Genomic DNA, 22,308 nt, shown 5'->3' with positions numbered 1-22,308 from the left:
GTTAAACTAAAATTGGAATTTATCGCTTTCTAAATATTTGTAATCAATAAAAACTTTTGTCATTAAATTAATGTTATATTCAGCTTAATTGAAACGAAGCATCATAGCACAATATAAAAACATTTATTTTTAGGTATATTTATTTTACTTATATAAATGAGGAAACTAATGTATAATAATGAATAATTGAAGGAAATTAATATATGATAATTATAAATTGCATATTTTTCAGTTAGAGTTTGGTGTTAGAAATATATTAATCTGCTTATTAATTTTATTTTCGAATATTAAAAAAGAGTTTTATTGACACAACAATTTAAAAGCAATTCACTCATTATTTTATTATTATTTTTTTCTCTTATACATCATAAAATTTAAATGCCCGCATTCATTACGTTCATTTCGTAACACAACCCGCAGTTTAATAAATCTTAATAACACTTCAATAGAAAGTATGCTAACACAAATTAATTATTCCAGTGCAACGAGATAAAACAATCGGAGGTGGCAACACAAATTAATAAATAAAAAAAAGAAGTACTTTCGGTACATAATTCGACCCCGTGGAGCTATATACACGTCCAAAGAGCTATTAAAAGGAGATGGTACAGCCAATTAATTATTTCGCTCTTTCCGAAAAAGCATTTCTTCCTTTTGTTTTTCTTTTATCTGAGACATAAATTTGCAGAAGACGGAAGTTATTTTGGGGTACAAAAAGGTTTCACGCAAAAATTAATCCAGCTTAATGAAAGAATTACGTTGCCACAATTAATATTACAAACTCATTATTATTTTTACTACATTAACGGGTATACGTCGTAAACATTTTTTTCTTCTGACTGTTATATTACGAGGCATGCTCGTCATGTTTCCAATGTTTCACTGCCCCCCCAAAAAAGAACAATTTTCTTCTTCTTCTTTTTTTTTTTTAATCTTAGAAAGATAATTTTAATTATATTTCTGAGTTGTAAAAAATTGAATTTTTTAAAATTTAACACATGTTTTTTTTTTTTTTTTTTTTTTTTAAATTTATAAGAATTGCTGGTTGTTTTTCGGAGACATTTGAGAGTTTTCTAAAAAAATGACTCCACCTTATAATGATTATTAAAGTCTACACATTGGAATACACGGAAGAAAAAAATTTTAATCAACAGCGAATTCAATTTTAAATAATGTATAAAAGGAATTGGAAAACAATAGATTACCAAATCCTGGAGGGAAAAAAAAACTTTAAAATAAACAACAACAAAGGACATTCTTTTCAGTTTTCGACACTTTTAAGGCTGTTTTTCGATGTCTATATCGTAAATGAAATGGTACTTTTTTGCGAATAATATGCTATTTTTATAATTTCGGTGAGTTTACAACTGTTACTTATGCTTGTTAGGTCAAGTTTAACCTATATAAAACCAGCGCAGTCTACGCTTATTTGGAAAATGGCGCAAAACGTCAATATGGAGAAAAGGCACAGTTTTGTGAAAATGAGAAGCGTCTAATTTTTTAATATTTAGAAACTTACTCTGATGCTGTATTACCTGGGAGCATAAAAATTTGTAAAAACTGAGAGTAAGGGTGTGATTTTGATTATTTTCATCTAGGTGGAAAATGCCGCCAAATTGGCGATATTGAAAAAGGTGAAATAACTTTAAAAAGTATTTAAGTTATTTGTCTGTTCTAAAGCTCTGATAGTTCTTCACGGCAAGATTATATATCGAGTTTAAAGTCATCTCATTGCTTCAAGTGTAAGGCACTTAAGCTATGGCCTTCTTTTTTCTTCTTCTTTTCCCTTGAAGACAGAGTTTCGAAAAACAGCGTTAAAGTTTTCAAACAGCTGCATATTTTATCTCATATGTTTGTCAGGACTACAAATGTCAAACGATTGATTGTTTTAAAAGCTTTGTACAGACTAGCAATTTTACAGGCACGTCTTTTAGGCAGGCTGAAAGGAAAAAAACAATATTCACTTTTATTTTTATCAGACCTAAAACATAAACATAGCATATCACTTACCCCCCTCCCCCAGCTTTTTCGAAAGTGAAACCCCCTATATTTTGTGTGCTAATCCTAACAAAATTGAAATTGTATATCTGATATCTTTAAAGACGTATCTTTGCAATGTTTGATTTAGTTTCAATAATTAAGACATAAAATTTTAAAATTGTCCAAGTTTCCAAAGGATCCCAAAATAAACGAAAAAAAAATTCTTTTATCACAACTGAATTATTCTTAAAAGATCATCTCTCACTCTTAAAGTATTATTGCTTAGATAACAGTTACGTAATATTGCATAATTAGTATAGTATAGCTAGTAATTTATAGAAAATTCGGAGCAACAGGGAACTATGTAATTTAACATTGAAAAAGAACATTCGAAGAGCCTCTGAAGTCATAAAATTTACCCCGGAAAAAAAGTAATTAACACTAAACATGCCAACACTTAATATACACAACCATATATGGCAACGTTACTTTTAAAAAGTAACGAGTAAAAGTACAAGTATTTTTAAAAAAAGTAACGAGTAAAAAGTAAAAAGTTCATATTTTAAAAAGTAACGAGTAAAAAGTGCAAGTAAAAGTACAAGTACTAAGCAAAAAAAGTAACGATTTAAAAGTACATTTCTAGGAAATCGAAAATTCAAAGTAACCTAAAATTTTATTGAATAATATTCTTATGCTCTTTAAAGTTTTAGCCAAATTGTTGTCATTTATTTAATTATTTTTAATTTTGAAAGTTATGGATTTAAATTTATTTTTAAATTTGAAAGAATATTATACTATAATTTTATAATATAATAGTATAATATAATTTTCAAATCAAATATAGTTTTAATTTCAAACTTTTTATGGTTTTGCAATAAAAAGAAATTTTATCTATTGATTTTAATTTTTAGTTTATTATTTTTATTTATAAATTACCATTGATTTAAGATTGTTTTACTCTTTAGAGACGCGTTTTAAAAGCACAAACATAAACAAAGCAAACTCAGGGTTTCAGATAACTTTGTGATCTTTGAGCTAGTAAAAAATAATTGAATGTGCAGTATAAGTTGAAACAGAAAGTATTTAAACACGAAGTTAGATGTGAATGCATGTATATTGCACATTAATTTTATAAATTAAAAAAAAACATAAGCATTTTTTTTCAATTTAATATTTTTTTTTAGAAGGCTTACCGAGTTTTAGAAAAAAAGTAACGATTTCGTTCGATATTTCCGTTACAAATACTTGTACTTTTTCCCTAAAAAAGTAACGAAAGTACAAGTAAAAGTACTAAATTTAAAAAGTAACGAAGTACAAGTAAAAGTACGTACTTTTTACTTGTTCCGGCGGTACAAGTAACGAAAGTAAAAGTACTGCCATATATGTACACAACACCTGTTTCTACCATAACCAGTCAAATGGAAGGACTTTATGTTTCTCGACTTAAATGTATGAAACATGGATGTTAGGAAGGAAATAAACTAAAAAACTTTATTATAACTAAGCAAAATTGTATATTGCCAATTTTCATGTATTACAAACACAAAGAATAAGAATTTTTAACTCATTGCTCAACGCATATGTTTCCATTGTACATTTTCCGCAAACATATTTCTTCTAATTACTATTATTTCTGTAATTTTTATAATTATTCATATAATTATAAGAATATATATATAAGAATTATAATTCCAATAATTACTCGTATAATTAATATTATTTCTTCTAAGAGAAGCTGCCTTGATTGTTTCGACATTTTTCTGGGTAAAAATTAACAGTCAGTTAGAAATGAAGCAAAGCTATCAAAATAAAATATTAGCAACCTACCGAAACATTTAGTTTTCGTCACTTTTTCTGACACAAAAATGACAATCTAAAATTTTGAGTACTTTCGTGACATTTGAAGTAACAGTTATTCTGATTGTATTGATCTAACTACGCAGCAGTCTTTGCAACTAATCGAATGCAATACGTCCTTATAAAGTTATATCCGATAACCTTAAAAAGCAATAAATTGTTCTCCCTGTCAAATGACCGATTGTGGAAGAAATAGGTATACGACAACTATTATTCGAAACAAACAAAATTAAATAATAATAATACAATATTAACCTTATATAATTTTTAGAAAAAGTCATGAAGTCAAATGTGCAAAAACGATAAGCGTATTTTCGATTCTTCAGTTCTTAAACGATCATATTTGGCCGGTTACTGTATGCTTAGAGTTAAGGAATAATTAAAGAGCCTCTGGAATCATGAAATATAACCTTCAAAATAAATGTTAGGAATAATTTAGGAGTTTTCAAAATTTTGAAGTATAATATGGAGGAAGAAAAAAATTAAGTGACAATTGAAGAGCCTCTGAAAACCATTATTTTGAGCATTTTTAGAATATCGTTTCACCCTTTCTTCCCCTAGGCTCTTCAGTTTCAATTCTTATTCAGAGCAACTATGTACAATAAACTTTAGCACATTTTATTTTTATTTTTCAGGAGAATAAATGTTTCTGGTAGTGTTATTCAGCAGCCGAGAGAGAAAATGGAACATTTGATGGGTGGGAACCACAAGAGTGGGTGGAGGGGGAGGGCAATCGTCGTTGAATCGGCAGGAATAAATCATTATATAAATCATTGTTTGAGAGGATCACTGTTTACTTGTCGCCAACGACAGTCAGAGATGGAATGACGTCATGAGTGGCGAGTTTTTGCTGATTGGAAAAACGAAACAAGGAAGCGTGAGAAGTGGTGTAGAAAACCAACCCCTCTTTCAACTGCTCATTCAGTCCAGTGGGTAGCATTTAATAACATTAAATCACACTTTGCTGCCGTTACCAATGTACAAAAATGTATGGAAAAAATATTTCAAGAATTGCGCAAGGAATAAAATCGCGTCAAATTAGAAGGAACAATATCTTTGAATATATTAATTGTCTTTAGCTTACTTCTTTTAAAAAATAAATAAATAAATAAACTGATTGTGTTAAATAGTATACACCTAGACTTACAGATTGGTCAGTTCAGACATTCGATTTACAGAATCGTTTTTTTCTTCTTCTTTTTTTTTTTTCTGTGTCTTTTCTCGTTTTTATTCTCGTCTGCTTCGTTTTTTCTCCTTGCGTAGTGCACTTTTAAACTGTAAATCACCCAACAGAATGATTCAAAGCAAAGTGCAAATACATAATGCATTGTTTGTTTGTAAAATAAATAAAAATTTCTTTAAAAAAAGAAGAAAATAATGAAGAAGAAAAAAAAGGAAAAGTACAGTAAGTAAAATAATTTAATTTAAGCAAAAATTAAAAACGAATTTGTGTGAAACACATTGAATTCACACATTGAACAATTCATTGTGAGCACAATGAATGAGCTAAAATTCAATAAGTTTCGAAATTATAAATCATTACGAATGCCTACAAACATCATCAGCCATTATGAATACACTGCTGGATAACGATCTGAAAATTTGACAGCGAATTTTATTTTGCTATTTTTGTTTACGATTCACAAATACCACTTTTATTTTCGTTAGGCTTAGTCATCTGTCACAAGTAGAACAGTCCAGATGTTGTAAATCCAATGATGGTCAGTTCTTACAACTCATTTGCTATTTTAATTATTTAGGTCTTTTTTTCGAAGGTTATGTCAATAGATGGAATAATGAAGGTTATGTATATTTTTTTTCCTCGCGAATCTGCATGCTGCATAAATGCTGCAATTATCCATGGTCAAGTTTATTTTCAGCCAGAATTCGTTATGCTAATTTTGAAAATGGCGCAGAACGTCAATAGAAAGAAAAGTCACAGGCTCGTGACAATGAACAGCGTTTGTAATTCAAATTTTTTTTTAAACATTTAAAGAGTTATTCCAACGCTGCATTATATAGGCTCATAAAAATCTGCAACTTTCACCAAATGAACCATTAAATAAAAAAAATGAAAACTGAAATTTATTTAAAAAAAAAGGGAAGACGTTGTGATCGCCTTAGTTACCCATTGGTCAAACGCTTTTTCATCCTGGATTGACTCCTAGAAACCCTACACCATTTCAAATCATGGGTTCCAAAACTGTTTCAATGGATGTTTGTCGGATTGGTTTTTGAATCCTGCCTATATGCGTATTTCAAGACGCCACAAAATACTTTACTTTCGTCAGTATTCATATATTTATAATAAAATCACCGTCACGCCAGGCATTATACGTTAATAATAAAAAAGAATATAAAAATACTTTAAATTATTATTATGTAAATGTATTAAAAATGCCTGCTAGTGAAAAGTAAAACAGCAGCGGTCGGCATAGCAACACATGCAATGACGACGCTTGAAAAGTGTGATGATCTAACCCAAAACAAGACCCATTCTGCCAATGGATAATAATTAAGTTATTTGTCCATTCCAACATTCAGCAAATTCTTTACTGTAAGAGCATAGCGAAAATACTTTTATTTTTATTTTCCTTGACGAAACAGCTCCGAAAAACACAGTTAATTTTATTATCTTTCTAAAAAAAAATTCCATGAAGCAACACAAAGAAGAAGAAAGAAAACTTCACAACAGGCTGTAAACAAATCTTCTGAATAGCCAACGAGGATTGAGCTGAGAATTCACTTGTAAATGATTGCATTATAAGTAAATAATAAATGAATAAAGAAAGAGACAGGAATAAGAGGAGGGAGTGGGGGGGGGGGGGGCTTCAGCGCGTGCCGAACCGGAAGCTCACAAGACAGATGGAAGGGGTTGTAAAAAAATGCATTTTTTTACTCGGTGCTCTATTCTATATTTTGTTCTGAACAGGTGAGAAGGGGTGCCTTCACCCCCCAAAACAGGAAATGTTCCCCATATGGCAAGCGGCGGAGCAGTACCGTTCTGCAGGTTAAACTGCAACAGATAAAAACATTTTCCTAATGACTCTCTTTATGAGTCTGTCAACAATATCGATGACGTTGCATAGAGAATCTATATCATTAGTAAGGACGTGTGGTCAAATTATTATAATACAATTAAACTCCCGCTATAATGAACCCGAGATAAAGTGAACAATCGGAAAGTGGTCTAAGCAACGGTTCCCAAATTGTGTTCCGTAGAAGAGTTGGAAGGGTTCCGAGAGTTACGATACTTCTTTAATTTTGGAAACATGTAACTATATTTAGATCCAATTAATAATCCATAATTTACTCAATATTTCAGTGGTCAATTATATAAAAAGTAAAACGCCAATGAAAAAAAACGGAACGAAATTTTGTTTAAAAAGTGTATAATTCTTTTAAAAATGTATTGAATAAATCATGAAAAATGACATTATATTCTTGATCCCGCTTCTTCTAAAAAAAAAAAAAAAAAAAAAAAAAAAAAAAAAAAAAAAACTTAATTTGTTATAAAGAAATATTCATTAACGAAATTTTATATGCACCAAAAACAAATTCATAACTAGACTAAATTTAGTTACAGGACTGCAAATTCAACCTCCCCCCCCCTCTCTTTTTTTTTATTTTCTTAAATAAATGTTAGTTTTCTAAAATCATTAAAAAATTGTATAATTAACTATCAACCCTATTAATTGTAAACTTCTTTAAATTTAATGTGTTCTATTGGTACAAAAAATGTTTTTATTGCTCCTCACTCTATTTTATTGATGTATTTTTCTCTGGCTCTATTGATACAATATTAGAAAATATTCCTTTTTACAGATATAATTGTGTGAGTTGTTGAAAAGATCGTATCTTTTATTTTCCGAATTTTTATAATTTTTTTTCGGTTGTTCTGTAATATTTTCCATGTTTTGTCTACATTTTAATCTATATATATATATATATATATATATATATATATATATATATATATATATATACAGTGAATTCGCGATAACTCGAATCTGATAGGACTGACGATAAACTTCGACATATCGGAAGTTCGACTTACCGTTAGTTTCGGTTTTGAACTTTCAAAATGTTGCCGGATTATTTAATTAATGCTTATTAATTACAAATCTTCTAAATGCTTACAATATTTAAGATCATTTTTCTGACAAGCCATTTACGGGAAGACTGTTTGAAGCACTTTATGATACCCTGGTCCATCGGCTGCAACTTTGCTGTTGTGTTTTGGCGGGAGAAACTGCAAGTTTACTGCTTTCAAATTAGGTAGATCACTATGCGCTGTGCATTTATCCATAAAGAGTATCACTTTTCTCTTTTTAGCGAAGAATTTCAGATCCAATTTTCTTACATAGTCTTCAAATAAAACTGATGTCATCCAAAACTTTTTGTAAGACTTGTAATCCAAAGGATTCGTTTTTACATTCTTGAAACATAGGGGATTTCGGTATTTTCCGATAACAAGTAAGGGCAATTTCTCTGTCCCAGACGCATTTCCTCCAACTAGGGCAGTCAAACGTTCCTTGCTCATTTTACCCCCTGAGCAGTTTTCATCCTTAAACATCAAAGTCTTATTTGGAAGACATTTAAAAAATAAACCCATTTCATCAATATTGAAAACATCATTTTAACTGCATCCTTGAAGTAAATTTGGTAACGTTTCACTTAACCACTGTTCACATACTTCAAGAGGGACAGCTTTAGCTTCTCCATGAAGAGTGCGAAAGACATTGTGTGTGTGTTGCAAAGGAAGGGGCAAGATATCAGCTCCTAGGTTTTTTTTTCTTGCTTAAAAAGATCCAAAAAAATCGAGTTAAAGGGAGTGAAATTCGAATAATCGAGAATAATTAACATGAAATTGAAGATAATAGGGTCGGGACCTCATAAAAAAATCGAGTTATAGTAATATTCGAGTTATCGTACTTCGAGTCATAGCGAATTGACTGTATATATATATATATATATATATATATATATATATATATATATATATATATATATATATATATATATATATATATATATATATATATATATATATATATATATATATATATATATATATATATATATAAATTCCATTCTTAATGGCCTCTAAATTTTAACAATAAATAATAAAAAAAAAGCAAGAAGAGAACGTCTGCTGGAAGAAAATACGAATATTTCGGGATAGTTATTAATTTTTTTTGTTCCATCATGAGCGTTGGAAAAGACTGTTTTTTTTTCTTTCTCTTCCTTGTGAGGCAAGAGACAGTCCTGAAGCAGGCAGGCATTACATTATGCAAATATGCATAAAAAAGGAATCAATTTTACGAGTAAAAATAAAATAGATGAAATAAAACCTGCCCAAGGATAAGACAGAGAGAGAGAAAAATTGAAAACGCTATTTCGAGTTCATTTAAATATTGATTCAATGCTACAACTGGAAAGATAGATATTTTTACTTCTGTTTTTTTATTTCATATATTTTCGTCTCGAAATAAAACGATGGAATCATTTTTTCCCCTTTTTTTTCCCGTTCACCCCTCTCTTCCAGCTCCCTACCATTCCGTATTTTTTAGCGTATTTTATTTTTTTATCCATTTTTATTGATCAAGACTTAGGTATGCCATACTTGGCAGATTATTGTCCTTTTCATAACAATCTTTTTCAGAATAAAATGATATATAATTTCTGGAAACCTTTTTAAGATATTTTGCGATAATCGACAGATCATAATTTATTATAAGATTATATAGTATCATATCGAATGTACCACCGATGCTTCTTTTTATTATATCATTGTTTAATTATATACTGCAAATACTTCAAATTATATTACTTTAAGTTTTTTTATTCATACGTTCATTTTTGAGATTTTTTTTTTTTATAACTAGAAACCTTTCCTTTCGAATTTTTAAATTACTATCACTTATTAGTTTTCACCGCTTTTGAAAAAATTTGAATAAAATGTTTAAAAAAATTGTTAAAGAATTTCATTTTTGAAACTTCTCACTTGGATAATGAATTGAAAATCCCGGTTCTATGGAATTTGATGGGGAAGAGCAAATTTTAAAAAAAATTATAGCATATTAAAAAAATTGTTAAAGCTCTTTGGAAATTATATTAAAAATTATTAAATATTGTGTCAGCTCTTGAGTTGTTTGCAAACACAAATTAAGTATAAATGGTATTTACAAACAACCATCACAGATTTGTTTGTACGCGCAATTTATGCCATATTTTTTGAAATTAAACCAAAAGAATTCTATAAATACATTATACTAATTCCATTGTACTATGAAACTTCTGGAAGTGATCTAAATTTTCACGAAAGACCCATTAATTAAGTTCAAGGGCCGATTCTTACTTTTCCCCCTTCACAGAAGAAAGTTTTTACAAAAGATTTTTAACGTTTTCAAATTGAAATTTCTTAACTTCGTTAATTTCCAGTGGAAATAAAACGCTCTACTTTTGAAAATTATTTTAAAATATAGAAAACAAAATTATTTCAATAACATTAATTTATGAATTTCAGAGCAATTCATTATAAAAAACACATTAAGTCCTATAATGAATGCAATATTAAATAGGTAATTATGAATATGATTGCAATAATTATGTAAACAAAGACTACAATAAATGTCAAAATAGGCTTACTAAAAAGGATAATTTTAAATTATTTCATTTAATTAAAATATTTTGCAAAAGGCTTATAAAGTTTGAAGGAGAAGATATAAATTAAATTTTGCGCGAATAAAACTGTATTTTTTCGTGCATGAACTGTTGATTTAAAAAGAAAAATGTAATGAATTTGCGATAAAAAGTTTTAATACTGATTATTTTTTAATAAAATTTTTGTGAGCATTTAAGAGGAGCGTTTTTTTAAAAAAAAAAGATAGTAAAAGATTCGATTCCTTTTTCTCAAAATATTGCAGGTGTGTGGATTAACTCTAGAATTAAATGCCGCTAAAAAGTAGTATGATCACTGAAAGAGACACAAAAGAGCAATTTTTATATATTTACGATATTTATATATTTATAAATTTATAATATTTATATATTGATAATATTTATACATTTATAAAATTTATATATTTATAACATTTATATATTTATAACATTTATATATTTATAATATTTATATATTTATAAAAGTCCAAATCTATGTATTTTATTTTATTTTTTTAAAAAAAAATAGCAGTCGTTGAGCAGCCGTCCCAATTTGTGGGTTTACAACTACTAATGTTCAACTCCGTCCCAATCCAGAAGACAAGGGAACTCCTGGATCAAGTATTAAGAGAAATTTGCTTTCGTGGAGGACTTTATAATGGAACTAACTTGAATTTTCGTTACGAGGTGAGGAAAACTACGAAAACTTCCCACGGTTAGATAGACGGCAAGGGGGCACTAAACCATGATCCGTCTACCACTAAGAATACTTTATGTTTTTTAACTATACTTATTTTGTTTCATAACCTTCGTTGAACAGCCGATACAATTTTTTGGGTTTACGGCTACTAATGTTAAACGTTATGGAGAGGAAGACCACGAGATCATTTCACTGTCATCTTGACGGCAAGGGGACTCTAACCCATGATCCGTCTACCTCTGAGGATATTTCAAGTCAGCACTGTGCGAGTGCGGAATTCGTATCAACCAACCATTGGTGGGATTCGAACCCGGTTCACCTCGTTGGAAGGCTAAAGCTCTATCCCCTGAGCTATCGCGGCTCAAAAATTTGAAACTGAACCCTTTTCGATGGATGCTTCAGGCCATTACTTCCTTCCCTTTTTTTTTTCTCTGCACGTCTTCTAAATAATATCATGTAAAAGTTTTTATAATTTTTGGAAAAAATTTCAAAATTTGGAAACAAAAATTTTTTTAGATAATTTTGTTTTAATAAGAAAAAAAATTACTTTCATGGACTGAAACTATCACACTTATTACAATACATTTACTAAAAATACAAAACTGAGAGGTAAATTTAATGATGGCTTTTATGTCATGCTCTAAAATAATTCATAATAAAATTCATGATAAAATTCACAAAATATGCCTCATTTACTATCAGACAGCATTGTAATAAAACCATATTTTATTACTAATTTATTACTAATTTAACCGAAATTCACGGTTAAAATTACCGTGATTTTTGGTCCTCTCATAGTGCCATAAACATGGTAAATTTTGACCATACTTCTTTTTATCAATGTAACAATAAAAAACTGAAAATGATATATTTTTTATCTGAAAAATATATTTTACAGACATGCGATGTAGATTACTCATTTTATTTTAGTGTTAAATATAAATAATGTAAAACTTGGGCACAAACATTGAGAAGAAAAAAGAGAGAGAGAGAGAGAGAGAAAACAAAACAAAAATAAATAAATAAATAAACCTTCATAGCTCAGTAAAGGATGTTATTGTTTAGAATCTCATTAAATTAAAATTGGAATTATGTCTAATAGTTTCTAGGAGTATCTATGAAACAGGGTTAAAAAATAGGTTTACTAAAAAAACCGATGCAGTTTGAAGAAGCTCTGAATAGGTCACAGCAATTCTTCAATAAATCTTAGTTTCAGAAACTTATATTAAGACATCGAATACTAAAAAGCGCGATTAAATAAAAATAAAATTGGATTCGGGAAAATTCGGGATGATGTCTTCCCTCCACTCCTTTACAGCCCACTTCTGAAGTTTAGTTTAGACATTTGATTTTTCAATGTTTTTCATCTTTTTTGATCTTAACAAACTTTTGATGATCAAACTTTTGATTTATTTTGAAAACAGCATTTTTTTAAAATACAAAATAGCTGGTAAATAAAAATGCTTCTTTATTAGATCGAGAAAAAAAATAGCCCTCCATAGCTTTAAAGTAATAATTTAATAGATTACAGAACACAAAATAAGTTCGCTGATAACTTAAAAATTATTCGAAAGATATCGATTTTTTTTTCTCAGGGATTAAAACAATAAAATTACGGTTGCTAAAGTTGGATAAGTAATCTAAAAAGTTAAAACTATTTATTTGTATGTTTTAAAAAGTTTTCAAATTATCTTTTTATGTAAGCAAATAGAAACGATTGGAATACGACAGAAAACTTATTTTAAAGTAAACTACGGATATTTATTTATTTATTTTTTAAAAAAAGAACGTTTTGAAAACAACTAGTAGTGGGAGAATTTATCTGAAAAATCCCTAGAGATTCCAGAATAACTCTTCCATTCTGATAGTAATTTCTTTACGTATTCCGTAACATATTGTCTAGAACAGCAGCAGATATCTCATCAAAATATTTGTGAAGGTTATGTAAAAATCAAAGTATGTGTTAAATCCCCCCCCCCCCGCTCCTCGATCATTTACGTCCTTCTGACGGCTGAGTTCGATAGCGAGGGAAAAAGCCTCTTAATTTTAAAATATTTAAAATTTAAAAAAGAAAGAAAGAAGAAGACGAGGAACTGTGTACATTGTTATCGGTATTTTTTCTTAAAAAAATTGTGTTTATCTCTTATTTATATCACGCTTTACTGTATCGCGGAATCAGTTGCATCACTGCTTTTTTGTCGCTAAAAAATAAATAAATAAATAAGAATTCTAGAAAAATTTTCTATTTCCAAGAATTTCGAAAACTAATTTTCACTAATAAGCAGAGATTACTATTTTAAGGTACAATCAACTAGCCAATTAAGAAAAAAAAATTTTTTTTTTTTCGTTTTTATTGCATGAAAGTGGTGAAATTCAATCAATAAATCAAAAGTTAGTAAAGTATCCGCTTTTTTTTTCACTTTGCGAACTGTTATCCTTTTTGTTGATTTACATTAATGATCTTTTTTTTTACCGTGGATTCAAACACATTGAATTTTGTTTTTTCTTCCTGCCCACCCCTTTCGACAGGCGCATTATAATACGGAGCCTTTGTTAATCTTTCGAACTCCAAAATTTGCAGTCTGCGGTAACAGTTAAACAGCAGTTCGCAAAAAGGGTTCTGCAGAACCCTAGGTTTTCGTCGATTAATAATTTATTTAATATTTGTTTATAGGAATTTATTTAAGCAAAATACCAATGAAAAAGAAGATAACAAAACTTAAATTTCTTTAGTCACAATATATTACTATGCATAATAATCTAATGATGGTGGGGCAGTTTTCCACTGTTGCCAATACTTTTTTATTGTCTAGAGTCTAGAGTATCACATGGTACGATTCGGTTTTCTAACATTCATTTTCATATTGGTTTGCTTGTCATCAGCGTAAAATTGGTATAAGTTATTGTTTTCCCATAAATATTTTTGTATCCCTCATTTAAAGATTAAAATGACATGTACTATTGCTATCACGTTTCTGATTTTGTTTAATTTCAAAATCAAGAGTTTAGGAAGATTGTTTTTATTACTATTGTCATAATATTGTAATTCTAAGTTACATTTTGAGATAAAGCTATTCAAACCGGTGTCTGATCTTATGAACCATTATACAATTATTATTTTTTGGTGGAAATTACATTAATAATACCATTATGAATGACGGTAAAAGAGATTCGATAAATGATTTAGAACTTAACTTTCAGCTTCATGGCACACAAAGTGATGAATGCAAAAATTGTATTTAAAATACATCCGTCCGTTTGGTAAGCAAATATATTAAATCACAGTTGTCAACTCACCAAATTTGTTATAACACTATACTTTTAATTTTAAATGCTATTTCGAAAAATGAGCCGACCGGCCTGTGTAGGGGCTGGCATGAGAAAGGTTCTGGGTACGAATCCCGGGCAAGGCATGAATGTTCTTTCATTCCATGTACTATCTGTCCTTATTGTGGGAGCAACGTTGGCTCACCTAATAAGGTGCCACTGAAAAAGTGGTCAACAAATCTGTCCTTCAGATGCCTGTATGACCTAGGTTATTCTCCAGGTGGGCATTGGAGAAAAAAAAATTCGAAAAAGGAATCACTTATAGATCTTATCGTAAGGAAAATATTTGAACGTGGGAAATGGGGGCACAAGTGTTCTTTTTAGTACATATATTTTTAGTTGAATAATTTCAACTGTTTTATGACAAGAAGGTTCAATTATTGAGAGGCAATCATCGGGGTTGGTGAGCGACAGTGAACAGGGGGATCAGCAGCCCCCTTGTATTGAATAAATTATAAGAGGATATGAATTTTTTTGAAGGAAAAAAAAAGTCAATAAGTATTTCTGATGAAGTATTCAATTCAAAATAAAATTGCTATATTCAAACGTAATAAATTATGTTTTTGTGATAATTATTCTTAATGTTTACAAAAATTATTTTTTGAAAGACATAATTTATTTAATTCCTTTTTAACTTGCACATACACCAAGGAAATTTAAAATGCTAAATTATCTCATTATTCACATTAAATATTTGCGATATAATTGGTAGTTTCTTTCTTTTTTTCCCTGCTACTAATGAGCGTTTTAATATAATACCGGAGTTCAGCAAAAAGAAGCTCGATCATTTAGGATTGCACAGCTGAAAAATAGAGAATCGCTGATTTAATCATCACTTTGAATCTTAAAAATTTGCATTCCGTTTGCACTTCGAATCAGAATATGTTAACGATGTCAGTGTGTTCTTGATTATTCCATAAAACAGCTTACAACACTCGAAATGATTCATTTTACAGTTCTATTTACAAAAATATTAAATATATTAGCTTCATCAATAAAACTCGAAACAATTTAAATATATAAAATGGCGTAAATATAAATATATTAGCGCTCAAAAATAAATAAATATAAACTCAAAGCCATTTTACTTCTTCTCTGCAAAAAAGAACGAACAATCTCAGAAAAAAGCAAAACAAACTGTTACCATAGAAACTTAATTTAACGAACTAGATAAAAGTTAAAAATTAAGCAGGCGATAACTCCCAACAATTTGGTTTTTAATAAGTTAATTATATGATTATGATCCGTAATACAAATTTTTTAGCACTAGCATTTGTTTTATAACGATGTTTAATGTGAAAATGTCTGTACCAGAGTATCTATAGTTTCTATATCTAGTTAACGAGAATAGGAAAAAGAAACTCGCAAACGATGGAACACGTGCCTTGTGTGTCTTGAGTCGCGGTTTGATTTTTAGAATTAGTTCCTGGACTATTCACGAGAAAATACTATAGAAGACGACATTTCAAATAACATGGAAAAATAACTTCAAATTATAGCCCAATCTAAATTGAAATAAAGTTTTTAGATGAATATTTTCCTAGTCGTTTTCAATCCAAACTTCAGTAGCAAAAAAATATGCAACATGATCTTCATTCGTTGATCTGATCCTACAATACGATATCATCCTGCTTTTAGATGTAGAGGAAAAAAATAGAAACCTGTTACGATTTGTAGCTCCAAAATCTTGTTATTTACTTCTATTAGATATCATATCTCCAAAGACTTCATTAAAAATTTTCTTTAGCTTTTTTTCTGAAGAAAAAAAAGGGGGGATGGAATAGGTTTTATAACGAAGGGGTAGTCTGTTTTTATTCTGGAAAAACCTAATAGCTTGATATTCTAATCTCCGTCACTGCTTCATCCTTCGAACACAAATCCCGCTGCTTTTTTTTTATTATGTTCGAAATTTTTTTTTTTTTTAAATTTCATTCGAAATTGCCATTTTTACAAATAAAAAGAACATATAGGTTTCCATTCTAATTGGACTACTTTTCCTGCAATCTCGTATAGGTTCGTATTATTTGGTGAAAAATATAACGATAAGTTGAGACAAGCTTATTTCATTCCACGAAACGAAGAACGTATAATATATAATAATAATAATAATAAAAAATAAAATTGCATTCGATGTTTCTCTTCATTTCTATTCCTGATTATATTTGTACAACAAAAAATGCGAAGCAGATTTCGACTTTATCGGCATAAAGTTGAATTTTGACGAAGTCTTCGCTTTTTATTTATTTATCTATTCTTGGAGGGTTTCGAACAACAAATTGCGTTTTGCTCCCCTCCCTTTCTTACATTCCCTGTCCCACGTATGTACACAGAAAAGCGCATAAAAAAAGCACGAATGCAAAATGGGAAATCATTTTGAAATAAATAAATGCTAAAAAAATAGATGGAATAAGAATATTAAAAAATGCGACGCTGTCTTGCGCTACTTTGTCATCAATTTCGAATTTGTATTTTGTTATGCAATTCTCTTTATTATTTTTTTTTATATTCTTTTCTCGTGGAAGGAGTCCCTGCTACAGGAACGATTGTTTTTTAGGCCCCTCATTCCTAACCCCCTTTCCCCCTATTTCATTTTTTTCGGTCTCCACCACACCCTCCCATCCTTATAAAAAAGAGGTTGCTTCAATAATATTTCGCCAAGAAAAAGACGCCAAATTATAAAAATGAATTTTATGGTAAAATTGTGAAAGTGGGGTAATAACTTTAGAGTAATTCATTTACTTTATATGGAAGCATACACTATAAAGAAAGGGGGAAGGAAAAAGTAATCAATTTTTTTTTCTTGAAAAGTTTAGAAACATTAGGTTAGCTGGAAAATAATTGTTTGAAACTATGCCAAAAGAAATGCACACTAAATACGTTGATTAAAATACGGGGGAAATTTCAGATTAACATGAATGACTAGTCACAAGTTTTATTTAATTATTTGTATTAAATTTTATTTGTTTCTTTTTGAAAATAAATAAATTGCGCAACTAATGCAATTACCAATGTATTTATCTATCGAAATTTGTATTTCACCTCAAAATGCACTTCAAAAAACTTCTTTTTGTATTTTTACCAAAACTTTTTTTTTTGTAGCTTTAGAAAAATTAAATTTTAAGAGCTGCCATTTGACTTACGCAAAAAGAATTCTGAGTTTAGATTTAGATTAATTGGCAGAACAAAAATTCAAAAAAAAAAAAAAAAAAAAAAAAAAAAAATGAAGCATTTGAATAACTTTTGATCTAGTAATCGGATTTTCAGCTGTTTCGAGGCTGTCCAAATAGTCAGAAACGTTTCTTAAGTGTAACTTTAAAGGTACAAATTAATGACATAAGCTCAAGCATAGTGTCCTCTTCATCAAGTTTTTAAATCTATAAAAAATTTGTTACATATATATTTTTTAGTTTTCGATACCTTTGCTGCAGCTGAATTTTACGTTTTTAAGCACATAAAAAATTGCTTCAGGTGGTTCGGAGCTCTTCCTGGTTACTCGCCAAATTAATAAATTAGGCTAAAATTCTTATTTATTTTGGCTTATTTAAAAACTTTGCCTGGAGGAAACGTAACACTGGTGTAAAACTACGAAAAGTTTTTAAAATGAAAGTAAAATTTCAAATGCAAAGGAACAGTCAATTCATAGTGGGGAAAAATTTCCAGTCAAGGGTTCCTAGGAAATTCCCACTCCTTATAATGTGCCCGGCCTTCCCCTCAAAACTTTTACCCTCTCTGCTTTGTAAGGTGGATCATGGAGTTTAAGTCTTCATACTTTCATAACCAACGGCATCATAACGGCAATATGATCAACATTACGAACCGACCAGCTTTACTTTTCAGAACAACTGGTTCTTATCCATATGAAGCTCTTGGGCTTCAAACAGTCACTGGTGATCGAACCCCAGACCTTTACAATAACAGTTCAGTGCCTTAACCACTAAGTTACCCTTAATGAAAAATTTAATTACATTATACCTTAAACTAAATTATAGAAATTAAAAGTTTTTTTGTTAACTAAAGTGATTATGGTACAGAGTATTCCGCAATGACAACCCTTAATATACATTCTTAAAAATCATTGCTACACTAATTGAAACAAAGGATTTGAATGTTAGGGACACCTCTAGTCTCCTCATCAATCAAACTGGTTTTGATTTTCTTTCTTCATTTCACCCTTTTTAGTCTTTAATAGTAATTGCATAATGCTCTGTAAGTGATAGAATTTCCATTCTTTTCCTATATTATATATTAATTTTCAATCACCTTATGCGTTTACTTTGATTTTATTTTTGACAAGGATACTTAAAACATATAATTGAAGGGAGGTCATAATGAAATACCCTGTGTATTAACAATATGAACAACAGGAATACATTAACACTCACACCGCAAATATATATATATATATATATAAACAAATTGTTAAACAATTTCGTCTGTTTCAACGTTATCAAAATATAAATATTTAGTGCAAGTTCCTTTTTGAAGAGGAACACTTGATATGATTTCAAAGTTTTTTAGCTAGGAATAATTTCAGTCACATATCAGTTTTTAATTCTTTCATAAGATGTGAAAATAACTCAATTCATGCTAAAAAAATGTTCATTAAACGAAACATTTCATCTTAGAAATTTGTTGTTCTAAATGATTATCAAGTCTGATATACAAAATTATCCAAATTTGTTTGTTTAGACAAACAGTAGTTTATTTCCCCCCCCCATTTTTTTTATTAATCTGAGATTAAAAAAATAAAAAAGTAATTTGCAAATGCTGTGGTAATCTGCAAGTTAGCCCATCGCCGTGCTGGGCTGTTTTTGCTACCAGGGGCGTTGCTCTGCTTAACGGTATTTTAAATTTTTTAAGAGCAAAAAATATTAAGAAGAGGAAATCTAATATTCAACTTCTAAAATTTCAAGAGGGCTATGTCATGAAAGTTTGTAAACTATTGGACGCATTGCCTTAAAATTCAGGATTTATTATTTAATTAGTCAAAATATCGAGAAACGATTTTTAAAGAAATCCTACTTGCAATGAAAACCATATTAATATGTATGCTGTTGAATTTTTATTATAAAATCGAATGAAAAATTAAAAAATTATCAATACGGCAAATTTTAAGAAAGTTATAATTTCCCTTCATTTGCACGTGTCAGTGTGAAATGCGTTAAATCATTTTCAATTATGTGGGTGAACTAAAATATGCATAAAGTATGCTTTAAATTCTGACTTGAAATTTTAAGAAATTATTTCAGTTTATTAGCATTCTACTTAAACAAAATGTATTTGCTTACGATTTTAGTTTAGTTTTGAAAGTTTTAAACTCAATTAATGACAATTATTACAAACAGAAGCTTCAGAATTTTTTAAAAAAGTTTTCGATTGAAATATATATTTTTTAAATCCAAAATCAAACATATACCATATGTATATACATTGCTTTATTGAAATTACATTCATTTGCAGGCTTGTTTGCTAAATAATTTAAGCTTATAAACATTTGTTAAGTAGAAAGACAGAACAATTTAAAGAAAGAGAAAACTAAGAATACATCCAGGTTATATATATATATATATATATATATATATATATATATATATATATATATATATATATATATATATATATATAAACTATTTTGCAATTCATTATTAAATTCAAAACAAACCTGAAACCACTCAGAGATAAATTTTCCTCATTAACTCACGTAGTTTCCTTTATCGGATCCTTTATCGATTTTTTTCCCCAACTTACTTTCAGTTTCTTTATTTCTTATCTTTTTTAAATGTATTTGTAGTAGATAATAAAAAAATCACATAATCCCACCGTAATCAAGCATTTAGTACATTTTAGGGTCTTTATTTTCAAACAGGCAAGGTGAGAATGATAATAGGAATCAGTCAGATGACGTATGCAGTGCCTGAGCGGATTCACCTCTCTCCCCTCCACAACACAATTAAAACGAGGATAAAAGATTTAAGTTGCATCTTGCTGCGTTTTAGTTCGGCTATTTAGTCGGTTGCCAGGATCGAACGCAAAACCCCTATCCAGCACTATGAGCGACGCCTTAACCGACCACAATAATACCGGGGTGAGGGGATGTCGAGGTATCTAACTTGATCAAAATCAACTTTCAGTAGAATTAAGTTGTTGTTGTAGTTCATTCACGTCGCATTAGAGCTGCACAATGGACTATTGGCGACGGTCTGGGAACCGTCCCGGAGGATGATTCGAAGACATACCATCACAATTTCGATCCTCTGCAGAGGGGATGGCACCCCCGCTTCGGTAGCCCGACGACCTGTACGCGAAGTCGAGCACTTTACGGTAGAACAGTTTAACGAGGACCAATACCGCACACCCTCGGTCCTTACGCAGACTCATCCAAGTGGTCACCCACCCGCACTCTGACCGCAGCCAGTGATGCTTGACTTCGGTGATCTGCTGGGAACCGTGTCTTAATGACCAGTCCACTGTGTGACCAGTAGAATTAAGTAATTAATCAATTAGTCATGTATATAAACTTCCTCGAAAATAAACAATGCATGTTCTTCGGTGCTTTCGAGGCAAAGCGGGTCGCTGGTTCAAGTCAGAAAGCCTCAGCACTTAAGCCTTTTGAACCGCAGATGAAATAATCTTTCATCAAGTTATTATATTCACCCACACCCCTACATATGCATGATTTTGTACTCACTACAAACAGTGATCCTTGTCACATTTGAAAAAAAAATTGGCACAAAAATGCATTCAAGTTTAAGGCAGGATTTGAACCTGTTAACTCTATGGTGGAAGGTCAATTTCCCTAACTCACGAATGCCCTCGAACAAAAACACAACAAGAACTCTTCTCAAGAAAATTCAGCCAACTTTTCAAGCTACCTGCTTTTACAATTCGTTATTTTTTTATAATTGCGTCCCGCAGTGGACTGATCGTTGAGACACGGTTCCCAGCGGATCACCGAAGTCAAGCATCACTGGCTACGGTCAGTGTGCGGGTGGGTGACCACTTGGATGAGTCTGCGTAGGGGACCGATGGTGTGCGGTATTGGTCCTCGTTAAACTGTGCTACCGTAAAGTGCTCGACTTCGCGTGCAGGTCGTCGGGCTACCGAAGCGGAGGCGCCATCCCCTCTGCAGAGGATCAAAATTTTGATGGTATGTCTTCGGATCATCCTCCGGGATGTTTCCCAGACCGTCGCCAATAGCCCATTGTGCAGCTCTAGTGCAACGTAAATTAACAACAACAACAACAACATTTTATAATTGCCAATATTGTGAAGCTTTGTTTATTATGCCATAAAAAGCCTCGTAAGAAAGCGGTTGTATATAATGCCTGTCTCCCCATAGCACTGTCGGGGATCGATGGAGGTTATGCTATTTAGGTGAGGATTAAGCCTCTTTGAGATGCAATACAGCAAGGCTTCTTAGGAGGGAGGAGTTTTTTCGTTAAACAGGTAATTTCGTACAAGCATGTTTTTAATAATATTGGCAATACGTTTTCATACGAAATTAAAAAAGCTTTCTACATATTCAGTTAAACATTTTGTCTTGTCTTTATCAAAGCATGGTGTTCCATAATCACCACTCTTTAATGTACATTTCAATAATAATTTCCTTCTAAACAATGAAGTGAAAAAAGAACTTATAAAGGGTTATAAGTATATAAGTTAACCAGTTTGATGGGTAGATGACGGTAGAGGGTGGACCGTAGAAGGGTTTGATGATGGAAGACGGTTATTAAAAACGCCTTCTAGTTTACTGAATTGATCAAACTGGTTTTGATGTTTTC

At 30.3% G+C, this 22,308-nt stretch overlaps 1 long non-coding RNA gene across 1 annotated transcript; it reads right to left on the bottom strand.

Annotated features, from left to right (window-relative positions):
* Nucleotides 1-315: 315 nt before the first annotated feature.
* On the bottom strand, nt 316-20,706 carry LOC147816088 (uncharacterized). The gene is made up of 2 exons (XR_015431670.1): nt 20,190-20,706; nt 316-1,939 (listed from the first exon to the last, which is right to left on the bottom strand). It is a non-coding gene; the product is annotated as an uncharacterized LOC147816088 (long non-coding RNA).
* Between the last annotated feature and the right edge of the window lie 1,602 nt (nt 20,707-22,308).

Source organism: Parasteatoda tepidariorum, chromosome 2 (genome assembly GCF_982258835.1).
Source record: "Parasteatoda tepidariorum strain Cologne lab strain chromosome 2, Ptep-v5.0, whole genome shotgun sequence".
In the NCBI taxonomy this organism is placed as follows: domain Eukaryota; kingdom Metazoa; phylum Arthropoda; class Arachnida; order Araneae; family Theridiidae; genus Parasteatoda; species Parasteatoda tepidariorum.
Note: the sequence above shows the minus strand (reverse complement) of the source record. Positions and strands in the feature narration are given on the sequence as shown.